General features: G+C 37.5%; 1 pseudogene; it reads left to right on the top strand.

Annotated features, from left to right (window-relative positions):
- The first annotated feature begins 3096 nt into the window (after window positions 1-3096).
- LOC112088206 lies at window positions 3097-15841 on the top strand (annotated as a pseudogene).
- The last annotated feature ends 9355 nt before the right edge of the window (window positions 15842-25196 follow it).

Here is a 25196-nt window from a genome sequence, read left to right on the forward strand (position 1 = left end):
GTATTTATAGTGCTCAAGTCATTTATGGGCGTCACTTAGGGTTTCTCCAAATGAGGGAATCATTTTGGGCTTAAAAATGGGCTTTTGGGTTGGACAGACCATTCTATGCGGTCGGGAAGGTAGGGACCGGTGTGAAATGGTTGTTGGCCGCGGGTAGGAATGCTTGCCGACTGGTTTACGGGACATCTTCCTCTTTGCGTAACTTTTGATTGAACCGTTGGATTGACATGATGTAAAGTGTGCTGGAAAGCTGGTAGTTCCACATTTAAGGTCTTCAAATTTGAGCTGGATCAGACGGTGAGAAGATCTTCATTTTAGGGTGAACTTCTGACGATTTGACTTTGAGCTGAAACCTGGTCTTTTATCCATTTTGTTAAGCTCTTTCCTAAGTTTCCTGAATAGAGTCTTGAAACTACAAATACTAGAAAAACATAAAAAACACTTGAAAGCAATAAAAAACATATAAAAAGTATTTGAAAACGATCCATAAAATTGGTCAAAATACGGTGTTATCAGTTTCAGGTAGTAAGAGTCTTAGAAGTGCTGTGGCTCAAGAGCAGGTTGAAAAGGAGTGTGGCAACAGCTGAGAATTGATCTTAAGGAACTGAACGAGTGAGGCGCCTCAGGCTGCGACATAGGCATTGCGGCTAAGGCCATCTCGCAGCACAACTCGCTTAAGGCTGCGAGATTGTGTGTGTGGGTCGGAGAAGTAATGAGCTATGTTGCAGCAAGACTCGCTTGGTGCTGCGATATGGTGTGTGCGGGGTGAAGAAGTAAGCAGCCCAAGTCGCAGCCACATTCGCTTGGTGCTGCGAGATGGTCATTGCGGGTCAGAGAAGAAAAAGCCCAAGTCGCAGCCACACTCGCTTAAGGCTGTAAGATGGTGTGTGCGGGTCGGTCAACTCGCAGCAGGAGAAAGTCAAGTCTTGACTGGTCAAAATAGATCTTTGGACCGCTGGTCGAAAGTCTGAGCCTGACCCACATACACGTTCTTCTCCAAAGAAACCCGAGTTTGTCTTTTTAAGCTCTTTCTTTGCATTGTTTCTTGCACAACTCTGTCATTTCTTCACCAAATTGCTTGATTCAAAGTGCCCTGAACTTTTTTTTCTGTTGGTAATCTCATCGTGAAAGCATATTGAGCTCATTGCATCATAATCCCAAGGTATTCACTCTGTTAAAATTCATTTTTTTCCATGGCTTTAATTGTGGTTTTTCAACTTGAAATGTATGGAATCGATTTTGATAGGTTGTTAGATACCTTGGGATTAATTTCATAAAATCTAGGAGGCTAGATTACAATGGAAAACAAAGTTCTTGCTTGATGATTCTCTATTCTTAAATTTTGGAAACTAAATGCAAAAATCCCTCATAAAAATCAAATTTTCAGAGAATGGTAGTCAACTTGTTTCTTGCTGAGTTCTTGCTTTGAATTGTTTCTTAGCATTGTTTTGAATCCATTGAACCCATGCTTTTCTTGAGAAACAACCTGCTCAAGCACTTTAAGAATCGGGTTTTGCAAGAGGCTTGGTGATACTTTGTGTGTATTGCTCTTTGTGCTTACTTGTGTTTGAGAAAAATGTTGCAGATGACTGAGAGAACTGCTGTCATTGCTCGTGAGAATAAGAATCAAGCACCAAAAGGCAAGGCAATGGCCTCAGAATCAGTGAAACCTGAGGGAAAGGGAAAAAGTACCAAGAATGCCACAAAGAAAAACAATGGCGGACCAACATCTAAGAGAGCAAGAAGTGATGAGCTGGCTCTAGTTGTTGCTTCTGGTTCAAAGGGAAAAGGCAAAGAGGTGGAATTGGTCTCTGATGATGAGAGGACAAAGAGTGATTCTGAAGGAGACTTATGAGGCTGCTCAAGGTTCTGTTCAAGAGGCGGCCAAGAAGCAAAAGAAGAGTGCACCAACAACAGCTGATTATCTGATGAAGTTCAAGGAGATTTGGATTCTTCAAGGGAGGTTTCCTGATGTGTATTTTCTGAACAAGATTGGCATTCTTGAAGATGTCAAGATTATTCTTGACAATACGGGAGTTGGATCACTTTTGGAGATGAGAGAGCTTGCTTATGAGGAGGAGTCTCAAGAGTTTTTGGCATCCTTGGTTCTGGAGATGTTCTATCCAAGAGATGTAAGGAGGGTTTCAGGGAATGGTCTTGGACAGATAGCATTTGTGGTGAAGGGGAAGAAGTATGTGGTGACTTTCAAAGAGCTTAATGAAATTTTTAGCTTCACCACACCAGGAAAGACACCTCCTTTAAATGAGCTTAACCATCCAAGAGCTGAACTTGATGCTTTGTGGGAAACCATTGCCTTTGGAAGGTATAGAGGAGGTCTGGCCAAAGCTTCCTTGATTAGAAACCCTGCCTTGAGATATGCTCACAAGGTACTTTAGCACAGCTTCTTCATCAAGCTTGATGTTGGAAGGGTTCACAAGAGTGACCTAGATCTTCTTGGATGGGGTTTGAAACCTCTTATGCCCACCTTTGACAACAAGAAGCCATTTGAAGGAGTTCACTACACACCTTGTCTTGCTGCTCTATTAGCAAGGAGTTTGATGGCTTACAAAGATGCCATGTGGGATTCAAAGAAAAGAGATGTGAAGTTGAATCCTGGGTGGATTTTTACAAAGATCTTAAAAGCCAAAGGATACAAGTTTGGAAAGAGTGAAGCAAGCTTTGATCTGATCAATGAAGCTCACCTTTGCAGAATTGGATTCTTTCAAGGGAAAGTTGGAGACAAGCTGGCCTACAACTTTAAGCTCTTCCGAGATGATGTGATTCAAGTTCTCCTTCCCAATACCTCTCTCACTTCAATCAGATAAAGGCGAACATCTCTTTCATTTTGCTAAAGGATCAGCTTCACAATCTTTAAAGGGATCCACCTGTTCTGAAATACAAGAAGCACGCCAAAGAAAGAAGTTCCAAAGGAAAGGAACCAGCTGATGATGCTAATGCTGCTGATGTTGATTATGATTGAATTCCACCTCCTCTCAAGCGCTATGCAGAGAACAGATACCACTTTGATCCCTACATTTGGGACGAGCCAGGTTCTTCAACTTACAGAGCTAACCAAAGGATCGGTGCCTTGCAACAATGGTGCAAGTGGTAGGACAAAACCATTCACAAGTTGGTGAAGTGTGTAAAGAAGATGAAGAAGGCGATCAAGAAGCTGGACAACCCCTGTAAATAAGCAACTCCACCACCAGCTTCACCTGTCCACCGAGAAGAAGTTGGAGAGAGCTCCACCACAAGCACTGCCATGGTCTTGCACGGCAAGGAGCACTAGGTGGATCCTGAGACTATTTTTGCTGAAGAGCCTAGCTTGCCATCATGGAGTACTCCATCCTGTTCCATCTCAAACCCCTATTACTCACTAAGGTCAGACCCAAGTCACTAGGTACCACTCCAAAACTTTGTACATAAGCATTTAGCATTTTTCCTTTGTCATTTGCATTTTGTGTTTGCTTTTTCCTCTTTCTCATGCTTTTATTACATAAGGACTGTGTAATGTAAGTGTGGGGGAGGGTTTTTATGTCTACTAATCATGTTTTCTATGTTGTTATTTTCCCTTTTGCATCTTGAGTCTTATGTATTCATGCATAGCATCTAAGTGCATAGAAAAACCAAAAATATCAAAAACTTTGCAAAATTTTCACAAAAAATGTTCATTTAGTTGCATTCGCATTTTAGGATTGTGTCTAGATTGCATTTCATATAGGTTTACATCATATGCATAGGGAGTAATGATAGATTTTTCCTTAAGAAAGCATCACTGTAAGAGTTTGGTTCATTTCTCTAGTTTCTAATTCTTTGATGCATGCAAACAAGAAAGAAATCAAGACTGATTTATGTTTGGAACTTGTTTTTCACTGTCTTTATGTTAGTTGGATCAGGCTTTGAATAGTTTCAGCCCTGATTAAAGCGATAACCCTGAATTTGACTTCTTAATTATCATGTTCATGCATTTGTTTGTTGATTCATGGGTACCAGTAGACATATTTGAGCTTTCTTATCCCCTTTTTGCCACTATTGCTAGCTCAAATAGCTGTTCTCCACTTTTGAGACAGTTACCACACCTTGAACCTAACCATCCTTGAAGCCAAATCATTAGTGTATGCATGTAAGGCCTTTTTCAAAGTAGACTTGGTAAAAAGTGTTGGGTTAAGAGCGACAGAGATAGGGCTGCATATAGATTCTAGTCCATCATCAGGACTAGCTTAGGCTTGGTTGAGGTTTGGGGGTTGATTGAGCTAATTGTGCTGAAAGTGAGATCTTTGAGAGTGTGGAAATAAGGAAAGAAATGGGAATGGAATAGGGGAATGAACTCTGCAAAAAAAAAAAATGGTGAGGGAGAAATGAAAAGAAAAGCTCTAAGTGAATTGTTAGTCTCAAGAAAGAAAAAAAGAAAGGATCAAAAGCGAGAAACTGAAAGAAAAGAAAAAAAGCAAGTGTTTCATTAAAAAGAAACTCACCAAGTGTTGAAAAAAGAAAGAGCATTCCCCTAGAGAAAAAAGTGAAAGAAATGAATGAGGGCTGGTGATCATCAAGACAAAACGACTTTGGGAAAAAAGTAGCTTAGAGAGAGAGACTTCATAGGTTTAGATTAGGGAGTGAAAGCATTTGGGGTGTTGGGTAAATGTAGTTCTATCTTTGTATGCATCAATTGCTTTTCACCCTTAGCATTTTACTAAAGTCTCCTTTTTCACTGAGAGATCCCTTGCTTGGAGTACCAGTTACTTGATTGAGATCACTTTAATCTCAAAACCCAGTCCCTAGCCAAATGAATCAACTTCTTTTGCATGAACATGATCCACATGATACTTTAATGAATGTCAAAAGGTTGGAACTAGGAATGCTTGTGAAGGCTGATGCTTGGGCTTGATTAACTTTGTGATGAATATGGCTATTGTTTTATGAGTAATCTTGTTTGCATTGCATTTCAGAATTAGCAACTAGGACAATGAATTTTGAATTCTTCTAGTGATCATCTCTCTCATTTAGGAATATGAACTCCCAATCATTCAACCTCTCTCTCTCATTTGTTCTAGTTTGCTTGAGGGCAAGCAAAAGATAAGTGTGGGGGAGTTGATGTATTCATATCTTTGCATGTTTAGGATGCATTTTTGATTTAATCATAGAGTCTCATGCATGCATTTTAGATAGATTCTTTTTGTTTTGCCCTTGTTTTAGAGTTTTAGGACTTTGCATTAGGTCCAAGGGAGTCTTGCATGTTTGGAGTGTTATTCAGGTGCTTTGGAGCTTAATTGGAGTGGAAAAGGTGGAACCAGAGGAAGAAATGGTGAAAGGAGGTGAAGAAATGATTAAAAGAGGCAATTTGGAGTTTATTGGCCAAACTGATGTACCGCGGATAGGATTTCTCGGCCAAAAGCCTTACCGCGGGTAGCAGGACTCGGCCAAAACCTGAACAGCGGAAAATGATCATCAGCCAAATTTCCCAGGTGCTTATACGCTTCAACGATCGCGATACCGGAAAGCCTTCCCGTCCGATTCAGCCTTCGGTGTCTTGAAGCAGTGAGATGAAATATATGGCCAACAGAAGATGAACCTGTCTTGCATCCATTCCTAACCGATCCGATGCGCCTAAAAGATCACCCAAGACAAAGCCCTTCCCTTCCGATCCAGTTTCGGGGGCCTACATCAAGATTTTAGATCTTTGTGTCACATTTCCATACTGCTTGGAATCATCTCATTTGAAGTATTAAGTTGGGAGATATCGCAAATGGGAAACAGACATGTCCCTTAGCAAGAAACTGGAACCTCCTGGGCCGATGCAAATAACCGCTTACTGGAAAGCCTTGCTCTCCCCGGATGCACTCACACTATTCAGAAAGATTCTAGGTAATTGAGCTGCCTTCCCTCTGAAGTTTGTCCCGAGTCGTTTGGACCCATATCCCATAAGTTATGTCAGTTTAAGTGCAAGTTGGTCTGAGAAAATGAGAAATGCTACGACTTGAGTGCTGCGACTGGTCTCACTCGCAGAAACATGTGTTTAAATCTGTGAACAATCTGCGACATGAATGCTGCAAGTGAGGAGACTCAGAGCAGATTAAGATTCCAGGAGCTCGAAAATATTCTAAGTGCTAATTAACCTACGACATGGAGCTGCAGGTGGAGAATGAGAAGTTCTGAGCCGCAGGCACACTCGCTTCAGGCTGCAATATGGGAGCTGCGGGTAGAGAACAAAAAGTGCTGAGCCGCAGGAACTCTCACTTCAGGCTACGAAATGGGAGCTGCGTGTAGAGAAGGAGAAGTGCTGAACCGCATGCATACTCGCTTAAGGCTGCGACATGGGAGCTGCGGGTGAGAGAATGAAGACCATCTCGCAGCAAGGACTCCAAGACCCAACTCAACCGGGTCAGTACCTAGTTTTTCCTGTGCTGACCCGGTCTGACCCACTGCTATATATACATGTTAGGGTTTTTTCTAAAGGAACATCTCATTTTCCCTTAAGTTTTTAGCCACTTTTGTGTAAGAGACAACTAAGAAAAGATATATTGTTTCTTTTCTTCGAATCAAAAGTGTTTGAGAGCTTAATCTATCCATCTTATCATCATAAATATTCATTCACCTTCCTTTCTTTATCAACTAATCATGATTTACTACTCTTCTTGCAAAGGAACCAGAGAGTTAATCATGATTAGTGAGTAGTCATCTCATTAGGGTTCTAGATATATAGGTTAGGGTGCTTAGGGGTTTGATTAAGGTTGCTTAGGGCAATATTTATGCATTTTCTTCTTGCTTAATCTGATCTTAATACTGGGTTTTATATGATCTCTCTAACCCAGATCTTTGGCAGTTCATCCACCCAAAAGGTGTTTGATGAAATACCTGAACCAGCTAAGTCAAGAGTCTATTGTTTAATTCACATGGAAATGTTGTTTTGAGCATAGATGGTATATTGGGGTTGATTTATAATTCATTCCTTTCGTTGTCTCTAATGATGATTAGGTATGAGCAATGTTTGGTTTCGTGTTTTAATACTTGGAAAAAATTACGACTTGTTTGGAATCCTGAGCTGATTAGATCATTCATCATCATTGTCATTAGCTCCTTAGTTAAACCCTAATGCACCCTAGCCAGCTATCATGTCTAGAACTCTATGTTTTATCATATTCAGATCATCTTAATCATTTGTTGTTTTTTTGTTTATTGCTTTGTTTGTCTATCTTGCTAATCTTGCTTAGTTTCATTTCATCACTTGTTACAAAACCAAATCATTTTGTTTGCTTGGATTAAGACTGCATTCACATAAATTGGTATCTAGACCTCACACATTGGATTGATCCTCAAATACTGCAAAGACATTGGAGAATTGAACCCACAAGGATCTGAAAAATAACTTGTTTCAATAGGCCAGCAATTACAAGGTTTGCCACATCTTTCATTACCATGTCTCAATTTCACAACCAGAAAAAGAACCTGAAGGAGCGGTGATAACACCGTATTTTGACCACTTTTATGGATCGTTTTGAAATACTTTTTCTATGTTTTTAATTGCTTTCAAATACTTTTATTACGTTTTTCTAGTATTGGTAGTTCCAAGACTCTTTTCAGGTAACTTAGGGAAAAGCTTAACAAAATAGATAGAAAACCAGATTTCAGCTCAGAGTCAAACCGTCAGAAGTTCACCCCTGATTGAAGGCCTTCGCACCGTCCGATCCAGCTAAATTTTGGAGATCTTAAAGATGGAAGTATCACCTTTCTAGCACATTTTACAGCTTGGCAATCCAACGGTTCCATCAAAAGATACGCGAAGAGCAAGAGGTCCCATAAACCAGCCGGCAAGCGTATCCACCCGCGGTCAGAAGCACCGCGACCGCGGCCAGCCACCCATTTCCCGCGGTCACACTCATCCCGACCGCGGCCAGCTAACTCCGACCCCGAAGGCCCATTTCCGAAGCTCATATCATTTTCCCAGCCTTGATTCCGGAACCCTAGACCCTAGAGATGTCTTGAGCATAATAAATACATGTTTTACGAACCCTAATTCATAGGCCCTTATATGTTCTTATTGTTTTAGAATACTTTTTAAGTTTTAGGTTTTAGGGAGAGAGAGATTTGTCTCTTGAACCCTTGTTCTTTCTTTTTTAATTTCGGTTTCTATTCTACTTTTTAATACTATGTTTTTGATTTCGTTCATCATGTCTGAGTAGTTTTATTGTTGTGACTAAGGGATTTTCGGTGAGGATTCCATGAGCTTTTGAGCCGAATCTTAGAACTTTTTCTTCTGAATTCGTATTTACTGCATGAGAGTAGCGTCATGAACTAAAATCTGATCCAGATGCTTGGTGACACGAAAGTGTTCATCCAGTGTCAGATCTAGTTTGGGAGAGCAAAACAAATATAGGAGTGGAAACCTACCTATGGGCGATTTGTGAATGCTGACGAGTCTTAAACATAATGCATCACTTCTTTTCCAGGGCCAGAGTGGAAACCTACTGGTCAGGGTTGAGAGAGATAGTTGTCTATGATCACGACAGTGGCGTATTCATACGTCTGTGACTCCAGTTCGAAAAGTTTAAGCTAAGATCTTATCAAATTTACTCTCTAGCAATGTTTTTCTTGTTTTTACCCGTTTTCGTTAAGTTTAAATATTAGGTCATTTAAATTCCCGTATTATCTCTTTAAAATTCGTTTTTACATTTTAAACACACCACCAAAACCCCCACAAAACCGTTTGGTTCTAGACTTCCTTACTTTATATTTCTTTCGAAGGCTTTTGCAGGAAAGATCCTCCTTCCCTGTGGATTTGATCCCTAAGTACTACAATCGATCAGCTGTGCACTTGCGGCTATTGATTTCATTTAGGGTAAAACTTGACACCCTCACGACACACTCCACATCAAGTTTTTGGCGCCGTTGCCGGAGAAGACACGCGTTTTCTTTTCCGCAAAACCCTAAGAAAGGTTGGTAAATCGACTCTAGAACCCCTTTTTCTGCATATTTCCATTTTTTGGTTATTTTGTTTCCATTTCAGAAGATATGGATCTTATAAATCGAAATACACACTATGAGGAAGGTTTCTATAACACTCCTCAAGCCACCAGACGCAGAGAGAAGCAGTACTTACGCGATCTCTACGAAGAAATTCAAACCGAAGACTACAGAACGCTCTAGAACGAGCCCTACGTACGTCCAATGGCTAACCCTAGACATCCTGCTCGTCGTCTGCCTCACCAAGAAGAAAACGTCCAACTCATTCACCGATTGAGTCGACTAGACATGGTGGTCATGCACTTAATCGCCGCTCAAGCAACATCAAGAGCCGCCCTTCGCGAGAAAATTGACAACATGTCAACTCACTTTAACAAAAAGCTTGAAGATCTTTCTGCTCAAGTCAAAACCATCGAGACTCAAGCAAACAAGGATGCTGAAACCATCAAGGAGAGAATGGAAGCAGTTGAAGGACGAGTTGGAGAGAACGAAGTTAGCATTCGCAAGGCTAGTGGAAACATCCGCACCTTAGAGGTCAAGCTTGATGAAGCCGAAGAAACTATTAACGACCATAACAACCAAACCTACTCCTACGTGGAAAAGATTTAGGATGGAGTACACAAGGTTCAAGACAAGGCAGAGGAAATCGACTCAACCGTGGACAAAGTAGTCTATGCTCTTGATGAAGTCGAAGAGAAGGTCGAAAAGCTTATGCAAGGACGTGAAACGAATGGTTCGACGCTTCCCATCAAAGATCTTAACCTAAAAGAAGAGGAAAAAGAGTTAGAAGATCCAGAAATCAGTTTAGATAGCAAAGGAGAAGATGAAACAGAGGAAACAACTCGGTGTCTCTCTCCCGCGGTCGGAACTCTCGCGACCGCGGCCAACAACCCTCCAGCCGCCTTCGTGAGCCTCCTACCCGCGTCAAAACACCCCCCACCCACGGTCGTGCAGCCTCCACCCGCGCAAATGGTCGGTTAGATACGTTTCAGCCCCTTTCTATTCTTACAGGTCAATGTTCATTTGATACATCTGCTGGGACGGTCAAAACCCCTCTTCATGAGCAAACGGTGTATGCTATCAGCTCCAAAACATCTCAAGAAGAAAATGAGGTACTTCCTTGCAACATAGTTTTAGCATATGAGGATGAATATGAAGGGCAGTACCTCGAAGATGAAGACTATTGTCTGTTCATAGAAGGAGGCAATCCAGACAAAATGGTGGAATTAGGAGCACCAATCTCCAGAGAAAGGCTCATTGAATTCAATAAGTTTGTGAAATCGATCCCTCTTTACACAGGTTTCGATGATATATGGCATCTTGGTTGTTTGCAAGTTTTCTTTAGGTACAGCAAGGAGACAAAGGAGGATATCCGAACCTATTTTGGGAGGGCCAGACGTCTGACTTTTCCCAGAACATCACCTGATGCTGCAATCTATTCAATCCACCTTCAAAGACTGGAAGACTGCAGCCACTACACCAACAAAATCAGCAAAGAAAAGATCGACGAATTCAATGATGTGGTTCAAAATTTGCCTGAAGGAATCACCTTTGCCAGAGCTTGCAAGGACTTCATGATAGGCCACTACTTCTATGAGAGCAAAGAATCAATCCCTGAGATAGAAGACTTGTTCAACCATGCAAGAAGAGGTAAACCTGTTCGAACACTTCACAAAATCGAAGGTGTAGGTCAGTTTCTTATCTCTTGTTCTATTAGAGGAGAAATGTTTAAAAACGTGCTTTGTGATTCTGGAGCTTGTCTTAACATGATGTCCAAGGCAATTGCTTTGAGACTTGGCATTAAACACCTGCGCAGGACTAGAGCAAAGATTAGTCTAGCTGATGATTCCAATGCAACACCTCAAGGAATAGCTCATGAAATTCCTTTGAGAATAGGAGATTGCATAGTGCCTATCGACTTCTACATTGTCGAGACGAGAGATGCAACATATCCAGTGATTCTTGGATGGTCTTTTCTAGCAACTTCCGGAGCTATAATGGACTGGCCAAACAGGAGGATTTCATTTGCTAATATCGACAAAGATGTCTTCACAGAAGCTGTCCCATACAACAGCAAAGCAGGAAAACGTTATGCAACAGAAGAGTTTGAAGAAGAGCTTTGGAGTGACGAAGAACCTACTAGGCAAAGCAAGGAGATGTCGAAAAAAACTTGTCTCAGGACAAGGTCTTCTTCATTGGACTAAGCCACGTCCAACACCAAAAGTCGAGCTAAACGACTTAAAACAGAAGCGCTTAATGGGAGGCAACCCATTTAGGTATTGTTTTCTTTAGGATTTTTCTTTCTTTTTCTATTGATCTTTTTCTTTTTCTTAGTTTCAGGTGTTTCTTATAAAACAAAAAAAACCAAAAAAATCAAATAAACCCAAAAAAAACCAAAAAGAAGGATGGTCTCTGACTGCTCAGCCCAGCAGGAACCAAGAAGAAGCAGGAAGAGACCGCGAAATAAGCCCCCGCGGTCGCAGGTGTTATGACCGCGGGAAACACCCCTTCGACCGCGGTCGCGTCTTTCTGACCGCGGCCGAGCACTGGTTTGCCGCAGTCGCGTGGCTCCTGACCGCGGCAAATGGTCGTTAAGATCAAACCCGACCCCAAACCACCCACTTCACCTCATTCCACCTCACCAATCCCCACTCCACCTCATTTATCACTTTCCACCACCTTCATCACCACCTATCACCTTCCCAAACCTCTTCGAATGAATCCGGTTCATCTCCACCAGCATCCCGGATCCAGGTAAGTTCTCTTTGGCCTTACCAATTCGATTATCTATGCATTTTTCTCATCCAATCTTGATTTGTTTCACACTGAGAACAATGTGATTTAAGTCTGGGGGAGGATTTCATCCCTTTCTAACCACTTTTCTTTCATGAGTCTTGCATTATCTACACTTTTTGCATTTTCCTTAAAGTTTTTCAAAATCGGTTTTCAAAACAAAATACATTTTAAAAGGGAAAGGTGAACATGAATCAATGATAGTTGACTGTGTGCTTTTAGACTGTTCCTAGTGACATGCTCATTCATGATTTAGGACTAGATTAGGCGGTAGCTAAGCACATTTGAAACGAAATACCCTAGAGGAATTTGAATGATTTCGATTTAGATGAAGGAATACGCTAGCTCTGTTTTATTTGGACTTAATTTGGACTTAACTTTCTCATTGAAGCATTAGACCAGGGAAACGAATCATACATTCAGGACTCCTTTATCCTTTTATCACTCTCAGTTGATCCTGAATGGCTAGTTCATCTGTAGCTAGTTCCCCACCTTAACCAGTCCTCTTTCAAACCATATGCAGTCTTGTTTTCTATTGTCTTATATGCAGATAAGTGCAAAAACGTTGGAGAGAAAGAGGAACGACGCAGTTTTCAGTCACCAAGGACAGAGATCTGCGATTTTCCGAAAAAGTTCCCGGAAGGATTCAACTCAAGAGGAAGCTCAGTTTGCCTTAGAAAAATCTCAAATTTGGGTACAATCTCGTCCTCTAGTCTCTCTCTCTTTATAAGGCATTTCCTTTCCAAAAAAAAAAAAAAATCCGAAAATAAGAAAAGAAGGAAATAAAAGCCTTAGAGAGTCTAGAGAGGTCGAATTTTAAGTCCCAAGGCAACTGGAGTATGATTTTATGGAGTTTTGGAGATCATTTTCTGATTCCCGGAAAGAATCTGAGTCTGGGGGAATAGCTGTTCACAACAAAGGAGGAAGGATTATGCAACAACATTTGGCAAGAAGAAGTGACTGAAAATTGCGGTCATCAACAGGTCCTTATCTCTCTTGCGGTTTTGTATATTATCTTGCATCCTCCAGATTCATCAGGTAACCCGAAACACTTTAACTCCACCACTTAAACAACCCTTTTAATGCCAAACGCCGTCTACCCTGGATGATGTCTTTAATGAGAACTCACTATTGAACTTAATGAATGTAGAGAGCTAGTTGACTGGAATCAAGATTTAGATTGTTTAAGTTTTGCATGACATAAAAAGTGGACTAGTATCTTTTGTGCATTGGCGAGAATTTTCTAGACTAAGTTGTGGATTGATGCACGATCTTTGGTCCTAGTTTAGGAGTTCATGTCTCTGAGATTTGTGCATTTCCTATTTTTGTTTTAACTTAACCAGTTTAGGCTTTTGCTTTGTTTGAGGACAAACAAAGGTTTAAGTCTGGAGGAGTTGATAACACCGTATTTTGACCACTTTTATGGATCGTTTTGAAATACTTTTTCTTTGTTTTTAATTTCTTTCAAGTACTTTTATTACGTTTTTCTAGTATTTTTAGTTCCAAGACTCTTTTCAGATAACTTAGGGAAAAGCTTAACAAAATGGATAGAAAACCAGATTTCACCTCAAAGTCAAACCGTAAGAAGTTCACCCCTGATTGAAGGCCTTCTCACCGTCTGATCCAGCTCAAATTTGGAGATCTTAAAGATGGAAGTATCAGCTTTCCAGCACACTTTACAGCTTGGCGATCCAACGGTTCAATCAAAAGATATGCGAAGAACAAGATGTCTCGTAAGCCAGCCGGCAAGCGTTTTCACCCGCAGCCAACAGAGCATTTCCCGTTGTCAGAAGCACCGCGACCGCGGCCAGCCACCCATTTCCCGCGGTCACACTCATCCCGACCGTGGCCAGCTAACTCCGACTCCGAAGGCCCATTTCCAAAGCCCATATCATTTTCTGAGCTTTGATTCCGGAACCCTAGACCCTAGAGATGTCTTGAGCACTATAAATACCTGTTTTACGAACCCTAATTCATAGGCCCTCATATGTTCTTATTGTTTTAGAATACTTTTTAAGTTTTAGGTTTTAGGGAGAGAGAGATTTGTCTCTTGAACCCTTGTTCTTTCTTTTTTCAATTTCGGTTTCTATTCTACTTTTTAATACTATGTTTTTGATTTCGTTCATCATGTCTGAGTAGTTTTATTGTTGCGACTAAGGGATTTTCGATGGGGATTTATATGTTCGGTGAGGATTCCATGAGCTTTTGAGCCGAATCTTAGAACTTTTTCTTCTGAATTCGTTTTTACTGCATGAGAGTAGCTTCATGAACTACAATCTGATCCAGATGCTTGGTGACACGAAAGTGTTCATCCGGTGTCAGATCTAGTTTGGGAGAGCAAAACAAACATAGGAGTGGAAACCTACCTATGGGCGATTTGTGAATGCTGACGAGTCTTAAACATAATGCATCTTTTCCAGGGCCAGAGTGGAAACCTACTGGTCAGGGTTGAGAGAGATAGTTGTCTATGATCACGATAGTGGCGTATTCATACGTCCGTGACTCCAGTTCGAAAAGTTTAAGCTAAGATCTTATCAAATTTACTCTCTAGCAATGTTTTGAATCGTTCGTACCCCTGAGAAAACTTCCCTGAACCCCAACGCCTCTTTTCTTATAGATTCACACCATTTTATTTCAAGCTTTAGTTTGCTATTTTCATTCCCTTTCAATCGATTTTTATTAAAGCAATTAGGTTTAGCCGTTTTTCTCGTTTTTACCCGTTTTTGTTAAGTTTAGTTATTAGGTCATTTTAATTCCCGTATTATCTCTTTAAAATTCGTTTTTGCATTTTAAACACACCACCAAAACCCCCACAAAACCGTTTGGTTCTAGACTTCCTTACTTTATATTTCTTTCGAAGGCTTTTGCAGGAAAGATCCTCCTTCCCTGTGGATTCGATCCCTAAGTACTACAATCGATCAGCTGTGCACTTGCGGCTATTGATTTCATTTAAGGTAAAACTTGACACCCTCACGACACAATCCACATCAAGCTGATAACTTCAAGTGAATGGAATGAGTCTCAGTGGCCTAAAGAAAGAGGAGCAAGAAAGGTAAAACAGCATCTTCTGCAAGATAGCTTTTGGAATAATATTCAGTTTGCTCTGAAGTTGGCTAGTCCATTGGTTAAAGTTCTTAAGATGGTAGAAGGGGACAAAAAACCAGTGAGGGGTTACATTTATGCAGCAATGGATAGAGCTAAAGAGTCTGTTGCCGAGAGTTTTAATCTCAAGGAAGAGAAATACAAGAAAGCTTTCGAGATCATTGATAAGTGATGGGAAAATCAGCTGCATCATCCTTTGCATGCAGCTGGTTATTTTCTCAATCCAGTGATTCATTACAAGTATACTGAAGATGTGAGATGCTAAGAAGTAGAGAAAGGTTTGTTGGACTGCGTTGAGAGGTTGGTTTCAGATGCTAATGTTTAGAACATGATAATGACAGAGATGGATGTCTTTAAAAACGCAACAGGTCTGTTTGGTCAGAACTTGGCGGTTAGGCATAGAGAGTTGAAAGCACCAGCTGAATGGTGGTCATGTTATGGATCTTCTGCTCCACATCTTAGAGACTTTGCTGTGAAGGTTCTGAGTCTAACATGTAGTGCAACCAGTTGTGAAAGAAAATGGAGTGTTTTTCAACAGTTTCATACGAAGAGAAGAAATCGGTTAGCACAAAAACGTTTGGGTGACATGGTGTTTGTGAAGTGTAACCGTGCTTTGAAGCATCGAGTTCGGAGAAGTGATTCCATTGATCCAATACTATTGAAAGATATAGATGAAGGCAATGAGTGGTTATCTGGAAAAATGGATGGGGAATCATCTGGTAATGAAGATGATTTTGTGTTCTCTGATGATGATTTAAGATGGAGAGATGTGAGCCAAGCTATGGTTGTTGAAGAACCGAGCTATTTCACTAAGAGAGCAACAAGTTCGAGTTTGGGTAAAGGTGACAAAGGAAAGGCAGTTTCAGGAAGTTCATCTCATGATAGGAAGAAGAGATTTGTTCCATCTCAAAGAGATAGAGGCTTTCACATGGTTGATGAAGATGAAGAAAATGAGGACGAGGTGGAAGACGAAAGTACTAGAAGATGATCTTGGTTTAGTAGAGGATTTCAATGATGTTGAAGATTTCAATGAAGAAGACGATCACCTTTCTGATTCTTCATTTTATTTGCTTTTACTTCATTTTGAGGCGTTTTCTTTTAGTTTCTACGTACTCAGCTTGCTTGTTTCATGTTTTGGTTTTGGATATTTATGCTTTGGTTTTTGGATATTTTATGCTTTAGTATTTGATATTTATGCTTTAGTTTTTGGATATTTATGCTTTGAGAATGTCTGGTTATTAAGATTTTTTTTAGATTAAAATTTTTAGTTTTGTGTGGCGCACCATGGCGAGGGCCATGGCGAATGGCGCAGACCACTAAGCTCATCGCCACGGACCGCTATGCGCCATTTAAAACCCAGTATCAAGCATAAATTATAGTTGCATGAATAATAGAAGTAGCAATCATGGCTGGTGTTTTAAAATTGATGTTTAAAGAATCTTCATTGGCCTTATTGAGTTGGCGGTTGATAAAATCAAAAATTTGTACCATTAGGTCTTTCCTCCAAATATCAGCACGAAAATCCGATTATCATTGTTTAAAATGTTATCAATGCTTCTGCATATCTAGTTTTTGATTAAATAATTTAATGAGAACCCATTCAAAAAATTTATCCATGTTCCTTATATAACTGTAACAAAAAGAATTTATTTGCTCCCCGTGATTCGTCGAGTTATATTCCTTGGCATCATGTATATCACGTTGTGAATGCATGCAATCACTTCCCATACCTGAGCCGGATACACGCAGTTAAAAAAAAATATGATTTTTCTCCATTAAACGTTGACAAAAGAACACTTGATGCATCTATGTTAGGGTTTCACTTCACCATTCGGTCCCTCATGGCTAATCTTTCATGCATTTTTACACACAGCAAGAAGGAGAAATTAGGTGCAGCATGAGTGAACCATACTACCTTCTGACACTTGTTCCTCGCATGTTTTTCCTATATAAGATTCCACGTGTTATTCGAATTTAACCTTTTGTGTATTTACAGGGTTTCTGCTTCCATAGCATTATGTCTTCTTCTGCTTTTGACAAAGCTCTGATTTCACTATCTCGTCTTCCACTTTATTTAACAACTTAGTTTTATGTCTTCTTCGCCAATGGGTTTCCATTACTTTATCTACTGTTTCGGAGATGCTTATGCGAAAATCAATACAACTTCTCGCTCTAAAGATTTCCCATATCCTGCCTAAAGGAGACCAATGATCATGCCAAAACGAAGTTTCTTTCCCACACTTCACTTCCGCTTGGTGAAATAATTTGGCTATAGGTCGCAACTTAAGTATTTTCCTCCACATCCAAGAGCCTGAGTTTGATTTCTCTTTTACAGGCCAGAATGACTCTTTAACTTCCTCCCCATAGCTAAAGACACCAGGAATCCACAAACTTTTTTATTTCTACCTCATTGGTATTTACGCAAGCCAACTGTTCATTGTAGCTCAAACATTATCCGTGCCACCAACCTCCATGCTCCAAAATGGTTTTTCTAAAGCATCCCAGCATTAGAAACAATCCCATTATCAATAATATCACAAGCTTCTCTCCACATAACCACTTCATAATTTTCCAAGTGCCAAGGACATGCTTCAAAACATTAGAACTCAAGGAATCATGCAATTCAGATTTGATCAAGGGAAAGCGAGATCAAAACTGCAAGAAAGTTTCAAAACAAAAGCATATATAAATTCAATGTATAAGCGATAAAGAAGCCAAAAATTTAATCATCCAAAATATTCATCAGGGCCATGACCAAATCGTTATTAGAATCGATAGTTTCAACATTTTGAATACTTGGTCCAATTCTATTTTTTACTTTATAATGTATGTTTAGTCTAATTGCTAGAAATAACACCAAAAAAAAGCTCTTAAGAGACTATGTTTTGCTTAAACAATCAAACAATTTATCCTTTCAATCTATTAAATGACAAAAGTTAACAAATAAATTAGAGGTACAACGTCAACCAAAGTTCGCAGCAAAGGATGTGGACATAGAAGAAGGCTAATTACCCATCACGTGTATAAGCCAACGTCAATGTCCAACGTTGAATCTTCTCGTTTAGAACCAATATTTGAGCCATTCAATCTTTTGCTTTGAAAAAACATTTGTCCACCTTCAAGTCACTTTTATGAAAAAAAATTCAAAATAGCATTACGAAACACAAAATTTGGGCTTGAAGAGTAATGAAATTGTGTCATATGAGCTTGTTAAAGCATACTCAAAGTGAATTAAGGAGTCAATATATAGATATGCGAGGACTCTTTTTACACTGTGGTTTTTAGGATTTTTGTGATGGCGACTTGTTTTGATGGCCACACAAATCGTATAGAATGTTCTTTTGTTTTCTACCATCTCTTCGACAGTATATTATTAAAATCACACACACTAATCATCCAAACATAATTCTCTTTCTCAATCTTAGGTACATAATTAGAGGTTCATTAGAGGAATATATAACTTATGATCTTCTCTCTTTTTAGTTTAATGACTGGTTTATTAAGCATCACTGTTTTCTCCACTCCAAGTCACTTTCTTTGCCATGTGGTTTCTTGGCTTCTGCAAAAAAAAAAAAAAAAAAAAATTAAAGATCTACGATCTATTTGATGCTTCCAAGTTCTACTATTAGATGACATCAATAGAGAAACTAAAACCATACATACAATTTGAATAGAAGACACAAAAAAGTATGAATAAACAAAATCAATACCTTCTGAACAAAAAACAAAAAAAAAACAAAAACAAAACCAATACCTAATCGAAGAAGAAGCAACTAAATCAATATGACTAAACTCAAGAGCTAATTATAAACGAAAAAGTGGCTATGATTTAGTATCTCAATATAGGCAATTAAAAAAACACACAGAAGACAAACATAAAATTCTAGAAGAAGTTATGAACCATATATTAAAAAGAATAATACAGAAGGTAAACCCAAGATGTATTGTCCAAAAAAATGATGCTTGCAAGAGTGTCAAGAGGATAACGAAAGGATATCTATTCAAATAAAAAGCAATAGAGCAACAAAGTTGATATGACTAAACGCTAGAACCAATAAAATATGTTATATGGAAATCGATTAGGGCTAATCACGACTGATAATGACTTGTGGCCTATGATCGAATGTAGAAATAATACGGCCAACTCTTGTCAAACCAAAACCGATATAAATTAAGTTAGATCTATTTAAAATTTAAATCAAATAATTTGAGAATGTTAAAATTTCTTATCGGTTCTGGTTTAAATTTAAATCGGGTATATTTTCAGTGGAATTACGACACGTAAGCAGAATTTAAACTGTGTTCATTTAAATAATTACACATCTGCAAAAAGGCTCCAAAATGCGACGAGAAGCTGACACATCAGTTTTTTACTACATAAATAATTATCTGATAAGGGCTTCTAGCAACGGAAAACTGCATATTTGCAAGTCTGATTATTAACTGTTTTGTCCACTATTCATATCTTATTAATCCAAAAATCTCCCTACCAATGTGGGACTTTATTTGCTAGAGAACTCTCATCTCTCTCCCTCGTTTCTACCATCATTTCTCTCTCCTTAGAAACCATGTCTTTTTCTTATTTATCTATGGTTTTCTATCAGAAATCTACGAAAAAACTAAATGAAGATTCATGAAAAATTAGGATAACTTAATTAAATTGCAGTAGAGGCAAATCAACAATAATAATGACGAACAGTGATGGTGAGTGGTGAGGAATAACAACAATCTGGTCAGATTTAACTTAAGGTTTTTTTTTTGGAGTTCCAATGAAAGAAAAGATTTTGGCAAATACAGTATAATCTCTATAAATTAATACTCGATAAATTTATACCTCGATAAATTAATATATTTTTTAAGTCACAAATTAGTTTTCAGGCTGATTTTATATCTATAAATTAATAACTCAATAAATTAATAGAATACTACAGTTTCGACAGTATTAATTTATAAAGGTTTAACTGTATAAAGTAAATGATTCTTCAAAAACTTGATTGGAAGATGATAAGTGATGTCGGAGCTCATCAAGGAATTTGATCGATGATGATTCATTGTCAGAGTTCATCTAGAAATGTGATTTACTGGTGCCTGTGTTTATTATTATGTAGATAAATTATAAAGATAACAAATAGGTTACATGAAAATCTCAATGTTTACAGAAAAACATGATTGTTACCCGATAACATAATTAATTTTATTGTTAATAATATCAATTTTCATATGTAAATGATAAAAATAAAACGGATACCAAATATGTTGGATATATAAACTCAATGTTAACAAAGTAACACGATTTTTACTCGATAACATTATTATTTTTATTGCTAACACTCAATGTTAACAAAGTAACAGATTGTTACTCGATAACATTATTATTTTTATTGCCAAAAATATCAATTTTAACAGATAACAATCATATTACCGATTTCATATTGGAGGGTAATAGATCATGACCAATAATTAAAGAGGTTATATATTTGCTAATAAATTTATTATACATATAACAAATAGGTTGGATAGATAACATCAACGTTATCTAAGTAAGAGTTTATTATCGGTGATGTTTAGACAAATAACATATATAATAACTGATAACAAATTATTCATCGATAATATCCAAAAAATGATATACATGAATAATTAGTAATTTTAGCCATGAATACCCAGATCATCAACGGGCTTCGCTGCATTTTCTAACATGTTCATAATCAATCTAACATGTTCTTTACACTATAAGAGATAATATTATATATAAACTTATGTGTAGCATGCTAAGAAAATTAATAACACCGTTAACAATCTATATAATTTATTATCATTATCACTCTAACATGTTCATTATCGTGAAAATAACAATGTTAGATGTTAATTTACGTGTTTATATATCATATAATATTTGTTAACCTATAACAAATGAAAACATTCGATAAAACATTATTTATCATGAACATCTTAAACATGCAGAATTCAAATCTTGACAAATCTATGCTAGTTTTACTTACGCCACCCTACCCACTTATTACATATACCATCAGTAAAAGCGAGGCGACGTGGCAGTGAAGATTAAGGGTATTTTGGTATTTTCTGATAACCCCACAAATAGTTTTGATAATTTTTGGTGGGACCTTAATTATTTCTGCAAATTTCACCCGATTTTGGTTATTGAGCTAAATTACTCCAAAAACAAGGAAAAAAAAGATAAAAAGACAATAATTGAGAGCGTGAGGAGGAAAACATGGAAAATTTCTTAGGGTTAAAATGAGTATTTATGAGGACAATATAAATAGTGATTTGGGGTTTTAGAGCTGCTTTTGTTAGTTTACTCATTTTGTAGTCAGTTTTGGTTATCAACCAATTAACTCATAAATTTTAGTATTTTTCCAAAATTGTTTTTTTCAACACTGAATCATTATCTTATTATTATAAATTACGATAATCGTTACAACGATGATTTCTCAACGGACAGTTCTTTCGTTTTATGAGTTTCCACGGTAAACGGTTCCATCTTCACCATGTTGAAGGTCTTTCATAAGCTTATCTTTATTAATCTGTATAATTGATAATAAATCGCATTTTCTAAGATTCGAAACCCAAATCTCATAGTGTTGAAATATTAATGAACCGATCTTGATCAACCAATGGATCAATGAGGCTTTCACACCATTTTTTGTTTTTAATAAATGGTTTAGTATTCGATGAAAAAAATATCATCTAGAAATATATGATAGTATATCCATCAATTTTTTAAACTATATTGAATTTTTAGAATATCCCATCAAAGGATTAAAGAGTATCTCAACAATAAAATAGAAAAAAAAAGTAAGAGAGAGAAGTGAGAATTTATTTTTATTTGAGAGTTTTTGAGATACCCATGAGAACTTATTTAGCACTTGTCTTTTTGTGATTAGTTTACTTTACTATTTTAGATTAAAATTTAATTATAGAAATAAAATTTATTAAAATAATAATATTTTTTGATGAAATATCTAAATAGAGTTCTGAACCAATAAAGATGCTCTTAGAAACCATATCTAATATTTAGACAAATTACTTAGAATAACTCAAATTTTAAAAAAAATTACTAGAATGACTCCTTCTTAACAATTTTACTAGAATGATTCTAATTTTAAATAAAAAAAGATTTCTAACCCAAAATTTTCTTTGATAATCACAGAATTGCCTTTTTTATTTAATTTTACCAAAAAAAAAAACTCATTGCTTTATACTATCATCAATATTTATATACAGTCATCATAAGTTTTTCAAAAAATATTTGAGCATAATATCAAGAGGAGACGAATTAGTTTCCTAAAAATCTCTCTTCTCACTCACTCCATGAACCCTGTGACCTAGCCACCGTTCATCGCCTCACTCCACGAAGTGATTTTCATCTCTTCAACCTCTTTCAGCGTCATCTTCTCCGTTGGACAAGCCCTCTTTAGTTTTCCGGAGAAGAAGGCGGAGAGTCTTTGATATTGTGTCTTCTCTGGTCTCGCCCTATTTTTTGTCTCCACTCCCACCGTCGTCTTTCTCATCCACTTCCGCCGTCTTTTATCTCCTCCACTGTTGTCGTCCTCTTTTACGACTGTCCTATCTTCACCACAGCCGCCGTCCTCTTTCTTCTCTATTGACATCAGCGCCGTTTTGTTTTTTCGGTGTTTTCTGTTTCCAATAACTTATTCCCCATTGCAATCGAATTATTTGGTTTTCCATCTTGGCGGTTTTCAACTTTTAAATTTCCAGTTAAAACAAAAAAAGCAAAAAAATTCTCGATGATTTCCTATTCAATGTGACTAAAAATCGTGAATGTTGGTATTGGGAGCAAAGGAAAATATTTAAAGAGCTTTGGAATGTGAAAATTGAGCGTTGTTGGAGAGACTGAAGTCTCTGGATCCCATGAGCTAAAAAATAGCCGATGATTGATGAGGGAGGGGGAAGAAACTCGATGATAAGGCTTTATATGCTTAGATCAGTTATTTATTTGTCTATTTATTAGAGTAAAAAAAAAGATTAAATGGCCCATGGCAGTTTTTTTTTGTTTGTAGTGAGAGATACTTCATCCTTACAAAATTTTCATTATAGGGGTTTGGCTGGGCTTCAAAATCCAAAGTTTGGAACATCGCATTTTAAGAAACATGATACTCAAGTAAGCTCAGAAATATTGTAACTCTTTTGAAGTTGATTAATTAATCTTGATAAATACTAATGTTAGCCTAGTTAATCTACGAATATGTTATTGTCACGACAAGACGGCTTTGCTCTAAATTAAAAAAAAAAAAAGACATCAAAAAATTTACATAAAAATATGATGTTAATATTCTAGTTCGTAACTCATACGTACTTGATTAGTGGCCAAGTCTGTTGACATTGCCAATTTAGTAACCTAACAGTTTCATGGCCACGAAGTTTGGTAAATGTATATTTTTTTTTCTGTAGTCAAATTTTTTGTTATTCTTTGGTCATGGTGATGGCTAAATCACAGTTTGGTTATAGCTAGAGGTTACTAAATTTCAACAAAATTTCAATGTGATTCGGCAGGCCTTCCAAAGTTTAGAGACTAGTTTTTTTAAAGAAACATGATCCTCAAGTGAACTCAGAACTATTGTTTGTAACTATTCATGAATCTACAAAATTACAAATGTTAGTGTAATCATCTAATATATGTTATAGTCACAAACCTCAGCTTGGATGCAAGTATTCAAAACAAAGAGATTTAATTTTAAGAGTGTTTTAATTATATCGTATATTGTATATTATATCAGCATAAATATGTGAATAATATTAATATAGTTATTTTAATAGAACGTAATAATAAAAATGGAGATAGATGTGTACCAAAGAGGGAGAGAGAGATTTTGTATTTGATTTTTGGTATCTCTTACAATGGACGAGTGCATGCTATATATAGAAGAAAATCAGAAAAATATTACTGTAAGAGATAAGTAAATGGGCTCCATCATCAAATCCTTACGCAAAGTTTTGACTTTGCAACACTCCCCCTTGGAGTCCATTTGTCATTCTCATCGCTTGGGATTCATCTTTAGTTGCCTCGTTAAAAACCTTTCTAGAAAAAACCCAGTAGGAAAAATTATAGTAAAGGTAAAAAGAGTACAACCTCGCATGCTCCCCCTCGAGTGACTAGAACAGTTTTATAGATCTCGTTGATGACGCATCCCAATGTTGTGGACATATTTTCGGAACATCGAAGTAGGTAATGACTTTGTGAAAAGGTCTGCAGCATTGTCAGATGATCGAACATATTTCACTTAAATTTCTTTATTCTTCTCAAGCTCCTGGGTATATGAGAAAAACTTTGGTGGAATATGTTTGGTCCTGTCGCTTTTGATATATCCTTCCTTTGTTTGGGCAACACATGCAGCATTATCCTCATATAAGATGGTCGGTTCTGTACTAACGCAAAGTCCACTACTTGGCTTGATATTCTGGGTCATTGATCTAAGCCATACACTTTCTCTACTTGCCTCGTGGAGGGCAATGATTTCAGCATGGTTTGAGGAAGTAGCCACAAGTGTTTGTTTCTGAGAGAGCCATGATATAGCAGTTTCTCCGACTGTGAAAACGTATCCAGTTTGTGAACGGGCTTTGTGAGGATCAGATAGATACCCAGCATCAGCAAAGCCAATCATTTGTCCATTTGAGCTTTTAGGATAAAATAATCCTAAATCAACTGTCCCTTGAAGTTAACTAAAAAACATGTTTAATTCCGATCCAATGTCTCTGTGTAGGAGATGAGCTGAATCTAGCCAAAAGGTTAATGGCAAATGATATATCAGGTCGAGTGCAATTTGCGAGATACATAAGAGCTCCAATTGCACTTAAATATGGTACTTCAGGACCGAGTAAGTCTTCATTTTTTTCATGTGGTCGTTAATGGCAAATGATTTTTGTTAATGGCAAATCTACGATTAAAAATTAAAGATCTACGATCTATTTGATGCTTCCAAGTTCTACTATTAGATGACATCAATAGAGAAACTAAAACCATACATACAATTTGAATAGAAGACACAAAAAAGTATGAATAAACAAAATCAATACCTTCTGAACAAAAAACAAAAAAAAAACAAAAACAAAACCAATACCTAATCGAAGAAGAAGCAACTAAATCAATATGACTAAACTCAAGAGCTAATTATAAACGAAAAAGTGGCTATGATTTAGTATCTCAATATAGGCAATTAAAAAAACACACAGAAGACAAACATAAAATTCTAGAAGAAGTTATGAACCATATATTAAAAAGAATAATACAGAAGGTAAACCCAAGATGTATTGTCCAAAAAAATGATGCTTGCAAGAGTGTCAAGAGGATAACGAAAGGA

This window comes from Eutrema salsugineum, unplaced genomic scaffold, assembly GCF_000478725.1.
Source record: "Eutrema salsugineum unplaced genomic scaffold, Eutsalg1_0 scaffold_8, whole genome shotgun sequence".
In the NCBI taxonomy this organism is placed as follows: Eukaryota; Viridiplantae; Streptophyta; class Magnoliopsida; order Brassicales; family Brassicaceae; genus Eutrema; species Eutrema salsugineum.